Here is a 21901-nt window from a genome sequence, read left to right on the forward strand (position 1 = left end):
TGGTTGGCATAGGTTGGACCGAAGAAGTCTGTTTCTGTGCTAGACATCTTTGACTGTGGGATCATAAAAGTGAACTCTGCTCTGGTTCACCTCTGGGTTCTCTGATGTCCACTTGTTCATTATCTAGCTTCCTCAGTCTCTCATGGGTGTATTTTTGTTCTGTATAGTATTTTACTATTACTTTCACAGCTGTTTTGTAAATGAATTGAAAAATGTAGAGCTGGAAAAACACAGCAGGCCAGGCAGCATCCGAGGAGCAGGAGAATCAACGTTTCGGACATAAGCCCTTCTTCAGGAATGTAAATGAATTGTCCACTGCTACCTGGCTCCTGACCATATGCTGTTCCATTATCAGGTTATTTTTTCCACAATACCTTTGACAGTCAAGAATTCTTTTTCCAATAAGCGAGTGCATTTTCCTTCAATTTCTGACAGTCAAAGTCTGCACCATTTTCATTCACTGTAATTCATATTGCACTCCCTGAAACATCAACTGCAATATGAATTCCACAGCAACCAGTGATCAATGCCAAATCCTTATTACCTGTGGAGAGGGAGATATTTGACTTCCTTGTACTGCTGCAGTTTGTGTGGTGAAGGTGCTCCCACAACGTGGTTGGGTAAGAGACATTACAGAGTATTCACTCAGCGATATCGAAGAGTAGAAGATATCTGTACAAATCATCATGGTTTTAATTTCACAAAAATATTATTGAGAAATTTTGACATAAGGCTACAGATGGAGAATATTGTGTCCAGTGACCAAAACATTGCCAAATAAGCAGTTTTCAAGAATGCCTTAAAGGAAGAAAGTAGATCTTACAGGGTTAGAGTGGGGATTCCAGACATGTTCCCTTGGAGTCTATAGAAACAGCAACACAGGTGAACTCAAAAATAAACACATCATTGAGAGTCTGAACTAAAATGAGTTATTGAGATATGAAAGGGTGTGTGGTGCAGGGAGATAGGAATGCTTACAGCCAGGAATTAATTCAAAGGTGTGAAAGTAAATTGTTGCTGCTTATAAATGGGAGTCTTTTGATTGATCAGCAAGTTTTGGTACAAGTGAGCACTTCGGCAGTAGAGTTTTCAATATTTTTGAGATTATTGGGAGGGTGAATGTGGGATGCTGGCCAGGAGTGGCTTTAGATAATGAAATCTAGAGTTAACAAAAGGAATGAATGAGAGTTTCAGCAAAAGAGCTGAGACTGTGGTAAGGTCAGGTGATATCACTGAAGTCGAAACAGTGATCTTGGAGGGGGTCTGGCCTGTCATCCTCACCTCATTCAGCTGTTTGTCAGTTTGTGAATCAAGTCTGTAACAAGCTCAGGAACTGAGTGGCCCTGGCAGAACCCAAACTGGGCATCGCTGAGCAGGTTATTGCTGAGCAGGTGCTTGACAGCACTGTTGATGACACTGGGATATAGGTGAATTAATGTTATTTCTGAAATTATAAGTTCTGATACAGAGTAAATGAATTCACATTAGTTTGGGATTGTTTTGGACGAGAGCTGACTTAGCAAGAATGAGGAAATATATAATCCGTTACAAAATGGTATGTTAGCATGAGACGTGATTACAGAACAATGGTAGAAATACAGGCACTAGATAAAATGCTGTGAAAAGAGGCCTTTATAAACATCTGTTTCCCACTTGTACAGAGACACAGGAACAAACCCCAATTAAAAGGGCTTAGTGATAAGATGCTATGAGGGGCAGCGCAGATGGAGGGAGCAGATAATGATAAGCAAAGGATGGGATGACGTGAAACAACTTTATGGGAGGCAGAGATAGACATTTGTCACTGACAAGGCCGGATAAACAGAAGTTGTGGGATCAGTCTTAAGGAAATGAATGACGTAAGCCGAGGATGGGGGCAAACAATGGAATAAGGAAAAAATATTGGAATTCAAACTGTATAAATTTCGAGAGTTTGTTGGATTTGGTGTGCATTTGTCATTGCCTTACCTGGCATTAGACATGGCACCCACTTGCAAGTGTACAAATAAACGACACTGTTTCAGATTTTTGGTCTCGGATTGAAATTATTAAAGTGAGTGAGCTTTTGTTTCTCACAACACCTTCCATTACTTCACTGCTGAGCGAGTGTGGACTGATAGAGGGGAATTGGTTGGGTTGGATCTGCCCTATGTTTTTGTGTTGGAACATCCCTGAGCAATGTTCCACAAAGTCAGTAGGTGCCAGTGCTGGAGCAGTACTTGCCTTGGAGGGCAGCAGGTTCTGCAGCACAGCCAACAGTATTATTGCCAGAATATTGGCAGGGCCCATACATTTACACTGCTTATCCATTTCTTGATCTGATTTGAAATGGGTTTTCAACCAAGTCGATTCATATCTGTGATGTCAGGGACCAATGGAGAAGGCTCATCCACTTGGCACTGTTGGCTGAAAATCGCTGCTGATGCTGTCCTCTTATCTGTTGCATGAATGTGTGAGACCCCTCCATCGGTAAGGCTAGGGATATCTGTGATGCTTCCTCCAGTGAGTTGTTTAATTGTCCATCACTATTCTTGACTAGGTGTGGCAGAACTGCAGAACTCAGATCTGATCCATTGGTTATGGGATCACTTAGTTCTATTTGGTGTTGCTTGTGTTGTTTGGCATGCAGGTTTGGTAGCTGCACCAGGTTGGCACCTCATTTTTAGGTATGCCTGGTACTGCTCCTGGCATGCCCTCCTGCATTCACCATTGAACCAGGGTTGATTCCCCTGGCTTGATGTTAATGGTTGAGTGGGGGATATCAAGCCATGAGTTTCAGATTGGGCTGGAGTACAGTTCTGCTGCTGTTGGCCCACAGTGAGGTGGAAGTTGCAGGGTCAAGAGGGCTGATTGTGTGGTTGTATTTGCTAGTGCATTGGTAGATGTAATGTGGTCCATCCAGTTTCATTCCTTTGTTGAGACTGTGCAGTGATTAATACAATGAGTGACTTGATGGGCCACTGTCGGGTTTCTTTCCCTCAAGGACATTGTCAATGGCAGAAAAACATCCCCAATAGTTCCATGGCAAACAGTACATTCTTCATTCCAGTTATTTTTTTCTTGACTTCAGAGCCACCCTCTACCGATTTGGGATTCAAACCTGAACTTCAGTTGTATATTTTAACATTCTTGATAAATGATAAATACGACAGGTTTGTTCACTTATTTTTAGAATCACTATCACAGGTTTTGTTTATTGTTTTGGAAATAAAAAAAATTGTCCATTACTCTGTCTCCTCCATCCTCCCCTCCAACAACAAGAGTGAGGAGCACATGGAGTTTCTCTGACAATAACATTGAGACAATCCGATCAGCTGCCTCTGCTTCTTTCCGCCCTCTTCACTAGTCCACCGAGCCAAACTGCCTCACAAGGATGCTCCTCATTTTAGTCCTAAACTTGCATTTCCTAGAGTCCCTTGTCAAGCCTTATTGGAGGTCATCTTGACCATTTACCCTAGTGTAGCTAAATCATGGACATTCCAAATCTCCGTCTCATCCTCCTGCTTGTCACCGCCCCCCCCCCCTTGCAATTCACAGATATTGTTCCATGATCTGTCTGTCTGTCTTTTCTGGTTATGTCCTTCTCACCCTTCTGCTAACAGCTAATATTTGACCTCACCATCATTGGAAAATCCTGCTCCATCTCCACTCTCCCTTTCCTTGCTGAATTCATTGTCTTTGGTGTCCCTGCAGGATCTATCCTTGGTCTGTCCTGTTTCTCACCTACATACTGCCAGGAGATAACATCGCCCAAAAGCACTGTGTTAGGTTTCACATATACACTGACACTGTCCAGCTCTCCCTCCCCATCATCCATCTCCATTCCTCCACTATTACTCAGTTATCAAACTGCTTGCCATGCTTCGATTAGCTGCAATTCAGTACAATGAAACACTGTAATTGCTAAACCCATTGCCTTCAGTTGCTATTCCAAATTCATTTCCCTTACTGCTGTGTCCCTCCCTCTCACTGGGAAGTGTCTGAGGCAGAACTACATTCTTCACAATATTGCTTTCATATCTGACCCCAAGGTGACCTTCTGATCAGACATCTACACAATCACAAACACCAGGAATTCCAATCTCTAAAACGTTGCTTGTCTCCTTCTCACCCCAGCTCCATTGCTACTGAAACCCTAACCTGTGTCGGTGTTGCCTTTAACTTGACAAATCTGAAACAGAACCCTTGATTCCACGACTGACCCAGAATCTGGTTCAAGACTCACCTGTAATGGGACACATCCTCTCCATATTTACCCTGTCAAACCTCGACAGAATCCTGTATGTTTCAAAGAAATCACCTCTCATTCTTCCAAAGTCCAGTGAGTAGATTCCCAACTTATTCAGCCTTTGCTTACAGGGATAATCCCTTCAAAACGGGGATCATCCCAATGGATCTTCTCTGAAATGCCTCCAATAAGCTGGTCTATTTCGTTAACTAAAGCGACCAAATCTGTTCACGTTACTCCAGTTGTGGTCTCACTCGCCATTTGTTTAGTTGCCCTAAGGTATATATTCCAAACTGTTATATTGCAAACTATTTGAAATAAGAGACAACATTCCATTCCCCTTCCTGATTCCATGTTGTAACTGTGTGCTAGCTTTCTGTGTTTCCTCCTCATTTTCCCCCAATCCCTTTGTGGTGCAGCTTTCAACAGTTTATCCCAAGTTATACTCTATTTGCCAACTTGTTGCCACGTTTCCTGTGAATATCTCTCTGTAAACTGTTTATAATTATATTGGAACTTTCCTGTTATGCCTTTTCTAGGAGATTTCCCCCTTCATTATTCGAAACATATACTGTGAGCACTGGGCAGTGGGAAGCATGCGCAGTTGCTATCTTTCAGGGATACTCTGTTTCATGACTGGGAGGAGCTTGCTGCCCATCGGTCAGAATGGAGACATCTTGCCCATCAAGCTGCATGAGCCTTTCACACCCCAAGTCTAATTGAGGAGGCACAGCGGCAGAACGGAAGGAAAGAAAATGAAGCAAATCCTGCTCTCCATATCTCACTGAATCTTGGGACATTCTGTCCCATGTTCAGTCACATGAAGTCCCAAGGTGGAAACTCATAGAAACTCACATAGATTTGCCCTTGAAGTGCCTGCTAACCTCCATCAGCGATAATCTGTACAGTCATCCTGGGCCAGGAGGAGGGGATTGTATGAGTTTCAAACTTGAACTGACAGTGACGGATTTTATAAACTTGTATTACAGGCAGATATTCAGATGGTAATCTCAGTCATTGTAACGCCACACTCTGACAGAATTACTCAATTCATCAGGACCTGTATATTCATATTGTGTGAGAGTATTGTGTTCCAGATCAATACCATTTGCTGAATAAAAGTTCTCCTTTGAATCAAACCATCCTCTCAATAGATCTTCCCAAATCTTCAACATGTGTCCTGTAATCCTTGTATAATGAGCTGATGGGTGTAAGGTTTATTATTATAACGTGTAACTTTTGTAAACCACTTTGTCACAGCTCCCCAAATTTCCTTTGCTACAAGGAGAACAATCTCAGTTTCCCCAAACCGCTGATTCCACAATGTCTGTTTACTCTCTATAAGGTACACATCAGGATAATGTTGGAACATTCTCCACTTGCCGGCATCAGTGCAGACCCCCCCAACAATATTAAAGAAAGTGAACATCCTCCAGGATAAAGCACTGTACCTGAATGATGTCCCATCCACCACCTTCAGCATTCCCTCTCCCCACCCCCGATGTGCTTTGGCATCACTGTATAAAAGATCAAGTCAGCATTGTCCGACCCGACCATAAGACTGCTCTCTCATTAGAGAGATGTCTGGTAGTGGTTAACCTGAATATTACCACAGCGCAGGCAAGGGGAGAGGTTAAAAAGGAGAGTCCATTAATTGTGGATGGTTATTCTTGATGTGTATTAGCAACACACATATCACGTGATCCATTAATGTTAAAAAAGCCCCACAAATTCTGCAACTAAAATCCCCCATTCCTTGAACCATCGTGGTAAATCTCCTGTGCCCCCTCTCGTGGACCCTGCCATCCTTCACAATGTGTGGGTGATCTGTGTTTGCACAGACCCAGCTGCTCTGAACCCTGTGGGTGATAGCATAGAGCAACAGTTGCACTAAACCTCACTGTCCGGAAGAGAGTGAGAGACAGAAATCCCGATGGCATTTAAAATCTATTTAGGAACACACTTGCAAGGCCAAGGCTGACAGGTCTATGGGCTCAGTGCTGGAAAATGAGATTAAAATAGTTAGCTGGGAGATTTCTTTACAGCATAAACCCAATGGACCACAAAACCATTTTCTGTCATGTAGACCACAGAAGAGTAATATAGGAATATGACAAGCCACAATAGAAACCAGGTCAGAGAAGGTGATATTAGAATAGATGATACGGGATTGATTAATGTTTTTGGAGGAAAATGTGACAGAGGTTAAGCGGGACATTGTGGAGCTCTGGATTCAGGAATCTGAAATAAAAATGGGTTATCCTGAAGGCTGGAATTAAAGAAAGGCACATCACAGAGATTTGTGAGGGTGGACATGATTAAAGATAGGGTACTGAGACTGGAGGAGATTAGAGATTGGTGGACGTTGCAGAGATTGAGATGTTTTTGATGCAGAGATAGTGATAGTTCTGAGGCTAGAGAGGAATTATAGAGATAAGGATGAGTTGTTAGCTTTCCCAACACTACCTCTTTACTGATAAATGATTGTTTCTCTGTCCTCATCTGCCATTGCCTCCATAGGCCTGCGACAATGAGAGTACACAGACAGTATGTTCCTGTTAAGGCCAAGGCTGGGAGGCGTCGAGAATGCTGCGAAATTGAGGCTCTGGTCAAGAAAATGAAGAAAGGATATGGCAGGTACAGACCACTGTGTTTTTGTGAATCCCTAGAGGACAATAAGGGCAGTAGGAGTATACTCGCGGGAAAGCAGGAGGCAAAAAAGGGGACATGAGATAGCTTTGGGAAATAGGTTTAAGGAGAATCCAAAGAGATTCTACAAATACACTGAAGACAAAAGAATAACTAGGCAGAGAATAGCGACCCTCCAAGATCAACAAGACTGTCTATGGAACAGCAAGAGGTGAGGGAGATTCTGTAAGTATTTCATGTCAGTTTTTACTGAAAGGGGATATGGAAGTTAGAGAAGTTGGAGAAATAAATAGTGATAATTTGGCAAGTGTAAATATTACAGAGGAGGAGGTACTGGATGTGTTAAAATGCATAAAGGTGGATAAATCCCTGGAATCTGATCAGGTGTATCCCAGAACTTTGTGGGTAATTAGGGAAGCTTTTGCTGGGCCCCTCACTGCGATATTTGTATCATCGATCGCCACAGGTGAGGTGCTGGAAGACTGGTGCCATTATTTGAGAAAGGTGGTAAGGAAAAGCCAGGGAACTATAGACCGGTGAGCCTGAAGTCAGTGGCAGAGAAGTTGTTGGAAGGGATTCTCAGGAACAGGATTTACATGTCATTGGAAAAGCAAGAAATGATTAGGGAGAGTCAGCATGGCTTTGTGCATTGAAATCATTAACTTGGACTTGAGAAAGACACAAGGTTTCACATAACACACTGGTTAGCAGGTTAGCAGCCATAGAATTCTAGCGGAACTAGCTGTTTGGATACGGAATTTGCTGGAAGGTCAAAGAGTCATAGATGGACAGCACAGAAACAGAGACCCGTCGGTCCAACCAGTACATGCTGATCAGATATCCCAATGCAATCTAGTCCCACCTGTCAGCACCCGGCCCATATCCTTCCTATTCATGTACACATGAAGATGCCTTTTAAATGTTGCAATCGTAATGGCCTCCACCACTTCCTCTGGCAGCTCATTCCATACACGTACCACCCTCTGTATGAAAACTTTGCCTCTCACGTTTCTTTAAAGTCTTTCCCCTCATACCGTAAACCTATGCCCTCTAGTGCTGGGATCCTCCACGCCAGGGAAAAGACTTTGTCTATTTATCCTATCCATACACCTCATGTTTTTATATACATAGATAAGATCACCTCTCAGCCTCCGACGCTGCAGGGAAAACAGCCCCAGTCTATTCAACCTCTATTCAACCCCCAGCCTAGCTCAAATCCTCCAACCCTGGCAACGTTCTTGTAAATCTTTTCTGAACCCTTTCAAGTTTCACAACATCCTTCCAATAGGAGGGAGACCAGATTTGTACGCAGCGTTCCAAAAGTGGCCTACCCAATGTCCTATACAGTTGCAACATGATCTCATAACTCCTGTACTCAATACTTTGTCCGATAAAGGAAAGCATACCAAATGCCGCCTTCACTATCCTATCTACCTGCACTCCAAGGTCTCGTTGTTCAGTATCACTCCTCAGGACCTTACCATTAAGTGTATAAGTCCTGCTAAGATTTGCTTTCCCAAAATGCCACTCCTCAGCCCATTCACCCATCTGATCAAGATCCCATTTTACTCTGAGGTAATCATTTTCACTGTCCACTACATCTCCAGTTTTGGTGTCATCTCACTAACTATACCTCCTATGTTCACATCCAAGTCATGATATAAATGAAAGGTCGTGGATCCAGCAGTGATCATTGTAACACTCCACTAGTCACACGCCTCCAGTCTGAAAAGCAACCCTCCATCACCACCCTCTGTCTTCTGCCTTTGAGCCAGTTCTGTACGCAAATGGTTAGTTCTCCCTGTATGCCATGAGCTCTAACCCTGCTGAGCAGTCAGTCTCATAGTGAAGGGTGCTTTTTGGACTGGAAGCCTGTGATGAGCAATGTGCTGTTAGGCTGGGTGCTGTGTCCACTGCTTTTTGCCATTTATGTAAATGATTTCTATGTGAATATAGGAGCTATGATGAGTAGGTTTACAATAGAGACCAAAATTGGAGGTGCAATGGACAGCAAAGTTACCTGAGAGTACAATGAGACTCCGATCAAATGGGCTGAGGAGTGGCAGATGAAGTTTAATTTAGATATATGTGAGGTTCTGCATTTTGGAAAAGCAAATTAGGGTGGCACTTATGCACTTAATGGGAATGTCCTGGGGAGTGTTGTTGAACAAAGGCACCTTGGAGTGCAGTTTCATAGTTCCTTGAAAGTGGAATCGTAGATAGGCAGGGTAGTGGATAAAGTGTTTGGTGTACTTGCCTTTATTGGTCTGTGCATTGAGTACAGGAGTTGTGACGATATTTTGCGGCTGTACAGGACATTCATTCAGCCACTTCTGGAATTCTGCTTTCAGTCCTGGTCTCCCTGCTATTGGAATGATATTGTGAATCTTGAAAGGATTCAGAAAAGATGCTAAGATGTTGCCAGGGTTGAGGATTGAGCTATAGGGAGAGGCTGAATAGACTGAGGCTGTTTTCACTGGAGAATCGGATGCTGAGAGGTGACCATAGAGGTTGATAAAATCGTTAGGGGCATGGATAGGATAAACAGCCAGGGTCTTATTCCTATTTCGGTGAGTCCAAAACTAGAAAACACAGGTGTGAGGGAAAAGATTGAAAAGGATTATTAGGTGCAAAGTTTCAAGCTGAACGTGGTACGTGTATGGAATGAGCTGCCAGAGAAAGTGTGGAGGCTGGTACAGTTACAACATTTAAAAGGCATCTCATTGGATATGTGATTGGGAAAGGTTTAGAAGGCTATGGGCCAAGTGCTGGCATTTGGGACAAGATTAATTTAGCATATCTGGTCGGCATGGACAAGTTGGACTGAAAGGTCTGTTTCTGTGCTGTACTTCTCTATAACTTTAATAAATTAAAATTAACGTAGGTTTCTCTTTTATGGAGAGTTAGCAGAAGGTCAGACAATTCTCCTTGGAGCTGAGAAGGTTAAGCAATGATTTCGACCAGTAGTTGATTTGTTTCCAGGGTATTTCATTTACAGAGAGACAGAGTGAGAAATTTTTAACATCACAATTTTTAGTAAATATTTTCAGGTAACTGGCAAATAACGCAGAGGAAAAATGTGAAGATTATTTTACTCACTAAGTTCTAAGCATCTGGAACAGTTTGAAAGACAGCTGGATGCAGATTCAGTAGTTATTGTCAAAACAAATTTGAAATTTAACTTTTTTTAAGTAAGGATTTGGGGGGCTATGTACAAATGGGAGGTGAGTTGGGATAGACTGGTACCATCTCCAGAGGGAGAGAGTACAGCCCCAATGGGCTGAATAACCCCCAGCCCCTGTGCTCTGTGATACTGACCAATTCACTGTGAATGATGAAGCTCATCACAGGGCAGAGCCGTAGAGATGTACAGCATGAAAATAATCCCTTTGGTTAAACTGGTCCATGCTGACTAGATATCCCAACCTAATCTCGACCCATTTGCCAACACTTGGCACATATCACTCTACACCCTTCCTATTCATATATCCATCCAGATGCCAAATGGTATAATTGTACTAACATCCTTCACTTCCTAACAGAAGATTCCATACACGCACCAACCTCAGTGGGAAAAGAAATGCCCCTCAAATCCATTTTAAATTCTTCCCCTCTCATCTTAAATCTATGCCCTCTCATTCTGGACTCCCCCACCCCAGGGAAACGACCTTGTCTATTTATCCTACCCATGCCCCACATGATTTTATAAACCTCTGAGGTCACCCCTCAGCCTTTGATGCACCTGGGAGGATCCCACCACTCAGGTCACAATGGGGCCTGGCTGATTGACACAGCTTCGGACCAATAGGAGAGTTGGTGTGGTCCTCCAGCCAATGGGAGTGAATGAGGGGTGGGTCCAGCAGGCCAACACATGACCATCAGCTTTGCAGGCGCAGTGTCACTGTGAGGGGGGACTGAATGTGAAGGAGTGGGAGAGACAGCAGATATTGGGAGAGAGATGGAGTTAGTGTGGACTGGGAAGGTTGATAAACACTAATTCAGGTCTAGCAGACTGAAAGATACTCTGAGTAAATTAGAACCAAAAGAACTGCAGATGCTGTAAATCACACACAACAACCAGAAGGTACTAGAAAAGCTCAGCTGATCTGGCAGCATCTGTGAAGAGAAATCGGTTCGCATTTTCGATCCAGCGACGCTTCCTCAGGAACTGATGTTACTGAGAAAGAAATGTCGGTTTTTATGCAGAAGGTAGGGGTTAAGGAGTAAATGATAGATGGTGATAGAGTCCAAAGAGAGAGATAAGATCAGTTGGACAAAGGAGTGGATAACGATCTGACTGGGGGAGGGTGAATAGCTGTTTATAGGGACTGTTAGTGGCTAACGATAGGTAATGTGTAATGGAAGGCTATGTAATAACAAGGCCTGGTATGTGGGGTAGGGGGCAAAGACACTAGGACGTGAGAGAATTCAGGACCTAAAGTTATTGAATTTGATGTTGAAGCCAGAAGGTTGCAGGGTCCCCGAGTGGGAGATGAGGTGTTGTTCTTCCAGCTTGTGTTAAAGTGTGGCGCAGGAAAAGCGCCACAGGTCAGGCAGCATCCAAGGAGCAGGGCAATTGACGTATTGGGCATGTTAGCACTTCATCATAAATGTGGGTGGTGGAATACGGCTGAGAGATAAATAGGGAGGGGTGTTTGGGGTTGGGGGAAGGGAGCTAGGGAGGCAATAGGTGGTTGTGGATGGAGGGTAGTGGTGAGAGAGTGGAATGGACAATTGGAAAGAAAGTGGACAGATGGGACTGTTTAAGAGGGTTGTGCCGAGTTGGAGGGTTGAATCTGAGATAAGTTGGGGGAGGGGAGATGAGGAAACCTTGATGCCGTGTGGTTGAAAGTTCCCAAGGTGTTCTTCCTCCAGGTGTCGGGTGGCTCGGATTTGGGGGTGGAGGACTTGCATGTCTTTGGCAGCGGGGGGGGGGGGGGTGGGGGGTAGCTGAAGTGGTCAGCCACAGGGCGGTGGGGTTCGTTGGTGCATGTGTCCCAGAAATGTTCCCTGAAATATTTCACAATTTGGCGTCCTGAAAGCAAAGGACATAATAGGTGAGGTGTTTGGGTGGGCAGGGAAATCTATGCTGGATGTGGGAGGATCCTGTGGTACCTTGGATGGAGGTGAGGGGAAGGTGTGGGCACAGGTTTTCAACCTCTTGCAGTGGCAAGCGAAGGTACCTGGAGTGGAGGATGGGTTGGTGGGGACTGTGGATCGAACGTGGAAGTCACAGAGGGTATGGTCTCTGTGGAATGCTGAAAGGGGTGGGGAGGGAATAGCAGAGGTGTGATCATCTAAACACTTCTTCAAGGCTACAATGTTTCCTGCATCTGTCACCATTTCAGATGCTGCCAGGCCTGCTGAGGAGCTCCAGCACTTTCTGTTTTCTTTGTTGTAGAGTACTGAAAGGGGGGATTTGTAGTTGAGAAATTTAAATTGAACCTCATGTTACTGGATCCGTGCCTATCTCAATATCATTGCACACCTTTCCATCCAGATGAAAAGGCCATTCTGTCCGTGGACGAATATTTCAAATGTCAGTGTGTCTGGAAAAACGTACTGAGACAGCGAAGTCCATGTTAGCGTGGGGACTGTGGGGAGAGATTTCATTGGTTTTTGAAAGTCTAAAAAATCATGGCATATTTCCCAGGAACAGTTAAGCCCCAGATTGGTTTTGTATGAGGCAATTTACCATGAAACCAGAAAGACAAAAGGATTCATGCATCGTGGAAAAAGCTATGAAAATGGGATTGTTGTAATGGAGTGAATTATTGATCATGGATTGTAATCCATTGGCGTTGTCACGTCGGTTCCAGTGCCGTGGGGAAACACTGGAAATGTGATGAGTGCAGTGTAGGTTTGAGTTATTAAACTGGAAAGGTGCAGAAGAAATTTACAAGGATAATGCCAGGTCTCAGGGGTCTGAGTTACAGGGAGAGGTTGGACAAGCGAGGACCTTTTTGTTTAGAGCAAAGGAAACCGAGGGGGAATATTTTACAGAGGCATGGGTAAGGTGAATGCACTCAGTCTTTTTCTAAGGGAACTAAGGACTGGAGGGCATCAGTTTATGATTAGAGGAGAAAGAATAAAAGGGAAGCTGAGGGGCAACTGTTTTACACAGAGGGTGGTATGTGTATGGAATGAGCTGCCAGTGAAAGTGGTTGAGGTGCGTACATTAACAACATGTAAAAGGCATTTGGACAAATACATGGATAGCAAAGGGTCAGAAGCAGATGGACCAAGTGCAGGGAAATGGGGTTAGTGTGGATGGGCATTCTGATCAGCATGGGCCAGTTTGGGCCAAAGCGCCTGTCTCTGCTGTAGGATTCGACAACTCTAAGTATATTTGCGATTTCTCCCACTAAGTCTGTTGGTATCCTGGGACGTATTCCATCAGGGCAATGAGACTTGTGTACGTTTAGTTCCATTAACTTGCCCAGCTCTAACACTTTCGTGATAATGATTGTTTCTTGGTCCTCACCTTCCTCAGTTTCCTTATCAATTACTGGCATGTTCTTCGTATCCTCCACTGTGAAGACTGACTGCTGTGTAATCATATTCTTCAACCCTGCTGGAGAGGCATAACTAGGCACAGAACTCTGAGAGGTCTTCTTTGAGTCTTTATTGTTGAGACATGGCAGTTACCTGGATAGTGTACATGCAAAACGCCTTCAGGCAGCATCGGGTAACTCCCTGCCTGTCTGGTGTATGCTCCCATTCTTCTACCTTTTGTGCTTTGTGACTTTGAATACAGACTGTCTCTCAATATTATCTCCATGGCAACGGCAGTTCAAAAGTCTAGTTCAGTTCAGCACTTTGTGGTTAAACCACACACTCCTCCCCCCACGCCCCCGTGGCTCCCTCAAGTATCTGACAGACTCTTCAGTTTCAGGGGGGCTTTCTATCGGGATTCTGATGTGGAGGAGCCGGGGTTGGGGTGGGGTGGTCAAAGTTAAAAACCACACATCACCAGGTTATAGTCCAACAGATTTATTTGGCAATACAAGCTTTTGGGGTGTGCTGTGATTTTTAACTTGATCAGGATTGTCCCTATGGTAACAGTTAAGTGCTTCAACAATTACAGAGGCCATATGTTCCCCAAACAATAGGTTTCCCTCTAGCAGTGTAAACTGCTATTCTGTTCCTGGGGATAGCTACTCATCACGTTTTATCCCCAATTCCATCATGCTTTCTGTTGATCTTTGAAGTTTTTCCAATCTCCGAATTTCTCCTTGGTCTTTGCCAATTTGTATGCCTTCTATTTCAATTTGATAGACTACTTTATTTCCTTAGCCACCCATGGCATTTTGCTCCTTTTCCTACAGTCCTTCCTTTTCACTGATATATACTTTTGCTGAGAAATTTGAAAAATTGCTTTGATATTTCTCCACTGTCTGTCAACTGTCCCACAGTAAAGTCTTTGCTTCCAGTCTGTATTAGCCAACTCCTGCCTCATCCTATTGTAGTCTCCTTTGTTTAAGCACAGTATGTTGGGATTGGATTTAATCTTCCCGCTTTCCATCTGTGTTCTAAATTCAACCAGACTTATCACAAGTCTTTTTATCAGATTGGATGGGAGGCAATGTTTCCTGGGTGTTTTGGGCTTCATTGTCAGAGATCTTGGCTTTGTAATAAAATTTAGATTAGATTAGATTATTTACAGTGTGGAAACAGGCCCTTCGGCCCAACAAGTCCACACAAGCCCGCCGAAGTGTAACCCACCCATTCCCGTACATTTACCCCTTTACCTAACAATACGGGCAATTTAGCATGGCCAATTCACCTGACGTGCACATCTTTGGACTGTGGGAGGAAACCGGAGCAAACCCACGCAGACACAGGGAGAACGTGCAAACTCCAGTCAGACGCCTGAGTCGGGAATTGAACCCGGGTCTCTGGCGCTGTGAGGCAGCAGTGCTAACCACTGTGCCACTGTGCCACCCACATCTATAAGATAGATATTCACAACAGAGTATTCTGGACACTGTGAATGTCCTACACATTCTAAAACCATAAATCACTGTCTCCCCTCAGTTTAAAAAAGCAAAATCATTATCTCCTGCACGCTTCCTCACTATCTAAGTTTGGGACGCTAATCCACCTGACTATCCTGCATTTTCCAGAAATCTCCTTTGGTGAAGTTGGTGATTTTTGGATTCAGCTTTCCAGTTATTACCGTAAGAAGATAAGCACTGGGCGCAGGAGAGGCAATGCAGCCCTTCGAACCAGATCCACCATTTAATACCATGATGACTCAGCTCACCTCGGTCTCAGCTGGATTTTCCCACCTGCTGTCTCTCACCCTTCAACTCATTGCAAATTAAACATCTGTATCTCTTCATTAAATTTGCTCATTGTCCTGGCATCCACTGCATTTTGAATAGGGAATTCCACAGATTCAGAACACATTGAGATAGATACATTCTTCTTCATGAGAATAGAATAAAGTCTCTCTAGTGCAAAAACAGGGTATTCATCCATCGATTCCGCACCAACCCTAAAATGAGCATCCCATTCAGACCCTCCCATTCCCTGTAACCCTGCGTTTCCTGTTGCCAATTACCTAACTGGCTCATGCATGGACCCTGTGGGCAATTTGGCATAACCAAGCCACCTAACCTGCACATCTTTGGACTGTGGGAGGAAACTGGAGCACCGAACAAAACCATGCAGACATGGGGAGAATGTGTAAACTCCACACAGTTGCCTAACGCTGGAATCAAACCTTGGTCCTTGACGCTGTGAGGCAGCAGTGCTAGCCACTGAGCAACCTCTGCTTAAAATCTGCTGACCATTATTAACCTCCCCACCCTGAAATTGGCTGAATGTATATTCCTTACATCAGAAATCGGGGTGTCTAAGCGGATGTCTCAGTAAATCCCAGTGACAGCCCACATGTCCTGTGTGTCTGAATAGATATCCTATACACAATACCCTCCAGCCCACACTTTCTTTCATTTTCCAGGGACAGGTCTCCAGGGGCTTCATGGGGACTACAACTCCCACAATCCCTGAGGCAGGAACCACACGTGTGTGGGGAAACCCAGCACTGTACATGTACAGAATGTGGGAGGGTTTTGGAGCATGTTCTTTGGGGTAACTAGCGGAAAGCATTTCACACTGTGATTGGCTGGAGAAGGGACGTATCTGCTTGTAGTATTGATCTGTTGGGGGGGGTCAAAGTGTCACTATGCCCAGATGGGACCAAGTTCCATTCGCAACTTGTCATAACACTGGGAATTGACTAATGGGAAACAAGGAAGGATCTGACCCATTCTCCCAGACTGAAGGTTCCTCTTCTGTCCAGGATCTGCCATCTCCCTGTCTGTTTCCTTTTGTTTCATTCTGCTGTTACATTATTGACTTGCAGCAACTGAGGGAAAGGAAGTGAACCCAGAAAGGGTGCAGAGTCTAACCAGGGATGGGAAGTGGTGGCATGGATCTGTTTATCAGGCACTCCCGTGAGAATGGGGAGGATGTACATTAGGGGGTAGCAGAGTCAGAATGGTGGGAGAGAGTAAGTGGGCTGCAGGGTTACAGTTTTGGGGGAAGAAAGGGGAAAAAGATATTCCAGAGAAACGAGAATTGTCTGTTCTGAATTTCTAACCTGTACATATTCCTTTATACAGGGTGCCAGATGGTGAAGATTTGCAGACTGACATCTCAAAATCATGCGCGGATCGTGATAAAGTTAACCAGCATTTGAAGAACCGAAGATGGAGAATCACTCGGCCAAAATCCTGCAACACTCTCCTCACGGCATTGTCAGTCTACCTGCACCAAATGGAGTGTGAATGGTACAAGACAGCAGCTCACTACCATCTTCTCAAGGGTAACGAGAGATGGGGAATAAATGCTGGCTGAGCCAGTGATGCCCATATCCTGGAAACGGTTTCGATCTCGAGTTGCTGAAATCCAATTGATGTTACTGCAGGATGAAGAGGGATGCTGAGTGCATCCTCCAGGAGCCAGCACCATCACATTACCCCTGCCTGCACCCACACAGTAACACAACAACGCCACTGGAACAAAAGGCAGTGAAACCAAAGCAGGACTTTGATATCGTACTTTGAGGTAAAGTCATGAAAAGGGATTGGAACACAGCAGGAACAGGAGACTGAGCTGGATGGTCAGCTGTTTCCCATTGAATGGGGGAGCAGGATTGAAAGGCCGAATGGTCGTCTCCTCCTGCTATCTCCCAGGTATGTATATAGCCATAGAGCCCGGGTAGGAAGAAGTGGGCAGGGATTCTCCAGGAGATTGCACCTCTACATCAGTTTTCAGTGAGGGATGGTTTGATGGATTTTATTTAACATTTGTCTTTAACACAAGGTTTGTGAATTTGGTTTTAAAGTATTGTAGCTATTTATTCCACAATAAATAAAACTAAAAGAAAAGAAATGAAACTATCTGAATATAACAGTTTTTTAAAAATTCAAACGCCCTGTAAAACAAAATCCTGTCTATTCCCGGACACCATCACTTTCCAGTTACTCAAACTCCAGGGAAATATTCCCTCCCTGTCTGAACCTTTGTTTTGGTTTAACTGCTTTTCAGTTCTCCTTCTGTGACCTGTGAAGTGTACTTTTTCCCCCCATTTCTCCTACCCAGAAGTGTTATCTCAAACAGCTGAGCAACCTTCCCACGTTCATCATTACGCCATTTTGAGTTTTGTTAATATATAATCACTAGCAGTAAATCACCCGTGTAACCAATTGAATATTTACAAACAAAGTCCATTACGGGCAAAGCAAACCATTACAAATGACAGAGTGGGAAGGGACCAAATCAAAGTAGAGTTAGGGGTGAGGGGGCAGCAGTGGAGATAAAGCACTCTATCCCCTGCGATGCCCACCTCTATCTAAAGGCATCGAGAGCATTGATACATACCACATACTCCTTCTCCAAGGACACCCTGCTTTATCCTCAATCATAGAATAGAATCCCAACAGTGTGGAAGGAGAGCATTGGCCCATGAAACCCCACCAACCATCCAAAGAGCATCCCACCTGGAGCACTCCATCCTTGTAACACTGCATTTCCCATGGCTGATCCACCGAATCTGCACAATCCTGGACACTGTGGACAATTTCACACAAATGACCCACCTAACCCACAAATATTTGAACTGTGGGAGGAAACCAGAGCACCTGGAGGGGGCCCACACAATCATAGGGGAATGTGCAAACTCCACACTGACTTGACCAAGGCTGGACTCCAATTTGAATCAAAACAGGTGATCCCTGTGCATTGTCACATTGCTGTTTATTGGAGACTTATTGCCCAGAGAGCCATCCTGAGATTCAGAAAGAGACAATATAAATTCAGTCAACTCCTGCCGAGTGAATGTGATTAACAACAACATCAATACTCCAACAGTGCCATCAGACCTCGTACCTACTCTATCATTTACGATTTTTAACCCATGGGAAGTTTGTTACCAGCTTCGATGACAGCCATAATGCTCTGACCACTTTGAGCCAGTGCAAGTCAGTTCTAATAGTTATCAATAGATTGAATTTAAACAGGATGCCCCACAACAGGAAGTGCTCTGACACTCAATGCCCCTAAGTCAAGGTCATTTTCCTAAAACCACTCACCTCTGGCAATACCATTGAAGATATTTTATACAGTAAGCTTTCAGTCTCAATTGTCAGCTCCAGTCCATGAAGCAGCCAGTAACATGCACCAGTGAATTGAATTCTAACAGCAGTATTTCCCTGCCAGGAGAGATTGAGGAGCTTGAAGCTGTCTTCTCTGGAGTATCTAAACATGAAACACTTCAAATGAACAAAAATCTTCAAGAGCGTGAGAGGATAGATACAGGAAGGATGTGCTCCCTGGCTGGTGTGCCTGGAATAAAAGAAGCACTAACTACGGTATCTTTACCCAGCATTCCCTTTAGCTGCATAAATGTTTAAGGTTTATTTGCTGCTCTAATTCCACTCTCTTGATCATTCCCATTTTTAACTGCTGTAAAGTTGATGACTATGCAAATGTATAAAATTTAATTTAATCCATCCCAAAACTCCTCTGTACCTGTGTCTCACTTGTGTTCACTGAGACACTCATTCAATCTGACCTCTTTCCAAACCCTGCCCTGATATTTCCTTAGATGGCTCAGAATGAAATATTCACTGAATTGTTACTGTCCAAAAAGAGGCTGATTGGCTCATCAGCTCTCCAAAGGATCACCTCACCGAATGCCAATCTTCTCCCTTTACCCCATAAACCTTCCCAGTCGTCCTCTTCCAATAACACCGGCGAGTTCACAACGATCCACAGAGATTGGATTTGTTTTGTTTGTTCATGGGATCATGGCATCACTTGCTGGGGCAGCATTTGTCATCCATTCTAACTGCCCAAGAGATCGTTCAGAGTCAACCACGTGATTCAGGGTCTGGATTCACACGGAAGCTGGACCAGGTTAGAATTAACACAGTTTCCCAGACCCAATGACATGAAGAGTTGATTTCTGGCCTATTATCTTATTTCTGAAATGATGATGAATAATCTTTGCAGTAGTTGAATAATAATAATAATATTGTACAATAATAGTTGAATTAAAAGTGAAAGACAAAAGTGTGTTTTATTCTCATTGAGCACGTCCTCCTATTTTCTCAATTATTGACCGTCTCATTCCCCTCGCACCAGAACCTGTTCCAGAGAGTGTTACAGAAAAGGCAGAATGGTCAGCTGCAGCTGGTCACCTGACCGGTCACTGGACCCAAAGGTTCACTCTCCACTGATGCTGCCAGATCTGCTGAATTTTTCCAGCAATTTCTGTTTTTGTTCCTGATTTCCCATATTTTCAGATGTTTAAGTTTTTGAATATTGATCTTGTCTGTTGCAGAGGAGTTTATTGATGAGTTTGGAGAGTTTTGAAAATTGCAAGTTAGGCCACAAATCAGCCACGATCTATTGAATGGCAGAGCAGGGTTGAAGGGCTGAATGGTCTCCTCCTGTTGCAATGAAAGTTGTCTGCAGCTTGTGGTAACATTTCCCCTCACTGTTCACTTCACATCCATGTCTAACACACTGTTACTGACTGAACAAACCTCCTGTGTTTGAACTAAACCTGCTCATGTTCAGTGGCTCCCTCTCCTGCCACCCGGGTTTAACTCTCATAATGGAATGCTGTCTCGTGTTACTGCGGGAATGCCCACAAGAACTAATCCTGGAGTCTATATCCCCTGGGATTCAAAATCCCCATTTATTTCCTTCTTCCTCTTTCATTCTGGCTATTGACCTCTCGGTTTCAATCCAATCTCCTGTCAGGCACTTCAACATGCCCATGTGGGTGGACTAGAGGCAGCTGGGATTTCATGAAGGGCAGTGGGGATTAGGCGGAAGCATGAGGAGCGGTGACAGCAAAGACAGTTCTCATTGTAACAGCAGAGTTTCTCCATGACCCAGTGATTGGTGAGGCACCTAAGTTTGTGGGAGGAGGCAGCTTCAATCAGGGGTTTGGGAAAACACTCAGACATTGACCTGTCCATTTGATTGTTAACAGAGAGACAGAAATAAATATGCACATTTAGATAGCACCTTTGATGTCCTGGGGCAATGAAACACACTTCCAACCCAATTATTTCAACCTGAACTCTCTAAAAACCCGACATAAAGCTTCCTGCTTGTACCAGGTTGTGTCTCAGCTTCCTCTTGAGAAAAGAGGTTTAAGCTGTTTAGCCATTCCTGCTGATTGTAACCTCTGTCCTTGTAAGATGTATGACCGAAGCTTTATTTTCCCGTTCCCTGTGAGCGACATCAGCAGCAGAAACAGGTCCTGACCTGCCCGGGTTTCGGTTGGAGTATTTGTATTTACAAATTCATTCCCACCCTCAAATACAGTGTGAAATTGTTATAAAACAGAAGGAAAGGAGTGTGCGAGCACCCACAGAAACACCAAAGCAGCATATGTACCTGAGCTGAATGACCATGGCATGAGGAAAACGTGACGACAATCACAACTAGTTAGAATCACAGAATCCCGTAGGTGCATGAGGAGGCTATTTGGCCCTTCGAGTCTGCAATAACCTGCTCTCCCACCCTACCCCCATAACCCCACATTTATCATGGCTAACCCAACCCGCCGAACCTGCACACTACAGGCCATATTAACATGGTCAATCCAGTGAAACTGCACATCTGTGGGCAGGTCACAGATTACACCCAAATGCTCAGAATTGTGGATGAAGGCACACAAATACTTGACTCTGACACAAATGCTCTGCTTTTCAAAATAAAATCTGGGGGAAACTGCAAGAAAGATTTCCAATTATTTCTGGAGGAAGAGAATTCAAAATTCGTGCCACTGACCCAGGGGGCGCAGTGAAGTCACAGAGGCTTGGGAACCATCAGAAATGTAACAGGATGTGAGCAAGGTGGGGGTGAGGCAAGGACAAAAAGACAGTCTGTCACACGGGGGAAGGCAGGAGAGATTAAATTGCAGAAATGGTAGTCCCTCAAGGCCACAGGGAATGGATTTAGGGCTGGGAAAGAAACCAGGAAACAAGGTGAGCAGCTATCAAAGAAATACATTGGAAAAATAGATTATAACAACATAGAGGGCAGAGTACACAGTCTGAAATAGTTGCTCTCATCGGTGAGTACAGAACATTGTAATGACTTGGTAGTTATATTACAAGCAACATATACAGGGTGGGCCAAGTGACCTCGACCTGCGCTGTAAGTCTCTGATTTTTTTTCTGATATTTGGAGTTCAAGTCTGATGATGTTAATAAATTTTCAAATTAGACTGGAGTTTAATATTCTGGAGAAATGTCAAATAAATCACAATGATCCCATTCTGCAGACCTTAGTCCATAACCCTGCATGTTCCAGCATTTCAATTACATCCATGTCCTGCCGGTGGGACAGGACATACAGGGATAGTGACGATGATGTCTAGGACATTGTAAGCTATGATTCTGTCCGTGTAACTGTGTCAGGCCTTTGCTCGACTAGTCTTCGTCCAAGCTCACCCAATACGATGTTGGCAGGGTGAGAAACTAATTGGAG

General features: G+C 44.1%; 1 long non-coding RNA gene across 1 annotated transcript; it reads left to right on the forward strand.

Annotated features, from left to right (window-relative positions):
• Positions 1-514: 514 nt before the first annotated feature.
• Positions 515-17540, forward strand: LOC148139980 (uncharacterized). The gene is made up of 3 exons (XR_015753281.1): positions 515-620; positions 6749-6865; positions 16510-17540. It is a non-coding gene; the product is annotated as an uncharacterized LOC148139980 (long non-coding RNA).
• The last annotated feature ends 4361 nt before the right edge of the window (positions 17541-21901 follow it).

This window comes from Chiloscyllium plagiosum, unplaced genomic scaffold (genome assembly GCF_037043375.1).
Source record: "Chiloscyllium plagiosum isolate Xiang-an unplaced genomic scaffold, Cpla_swu_hap1 HiC_scaffold_36, whole genome shotgun sequence".
Lineage (NCBI taxonomy): Eukaryota > Metazoa > Chordata > Chondrichthyes > Orectolobiformes > Hemiscylliidae > Chiloscyllium > Chiloscyllium plagiosum.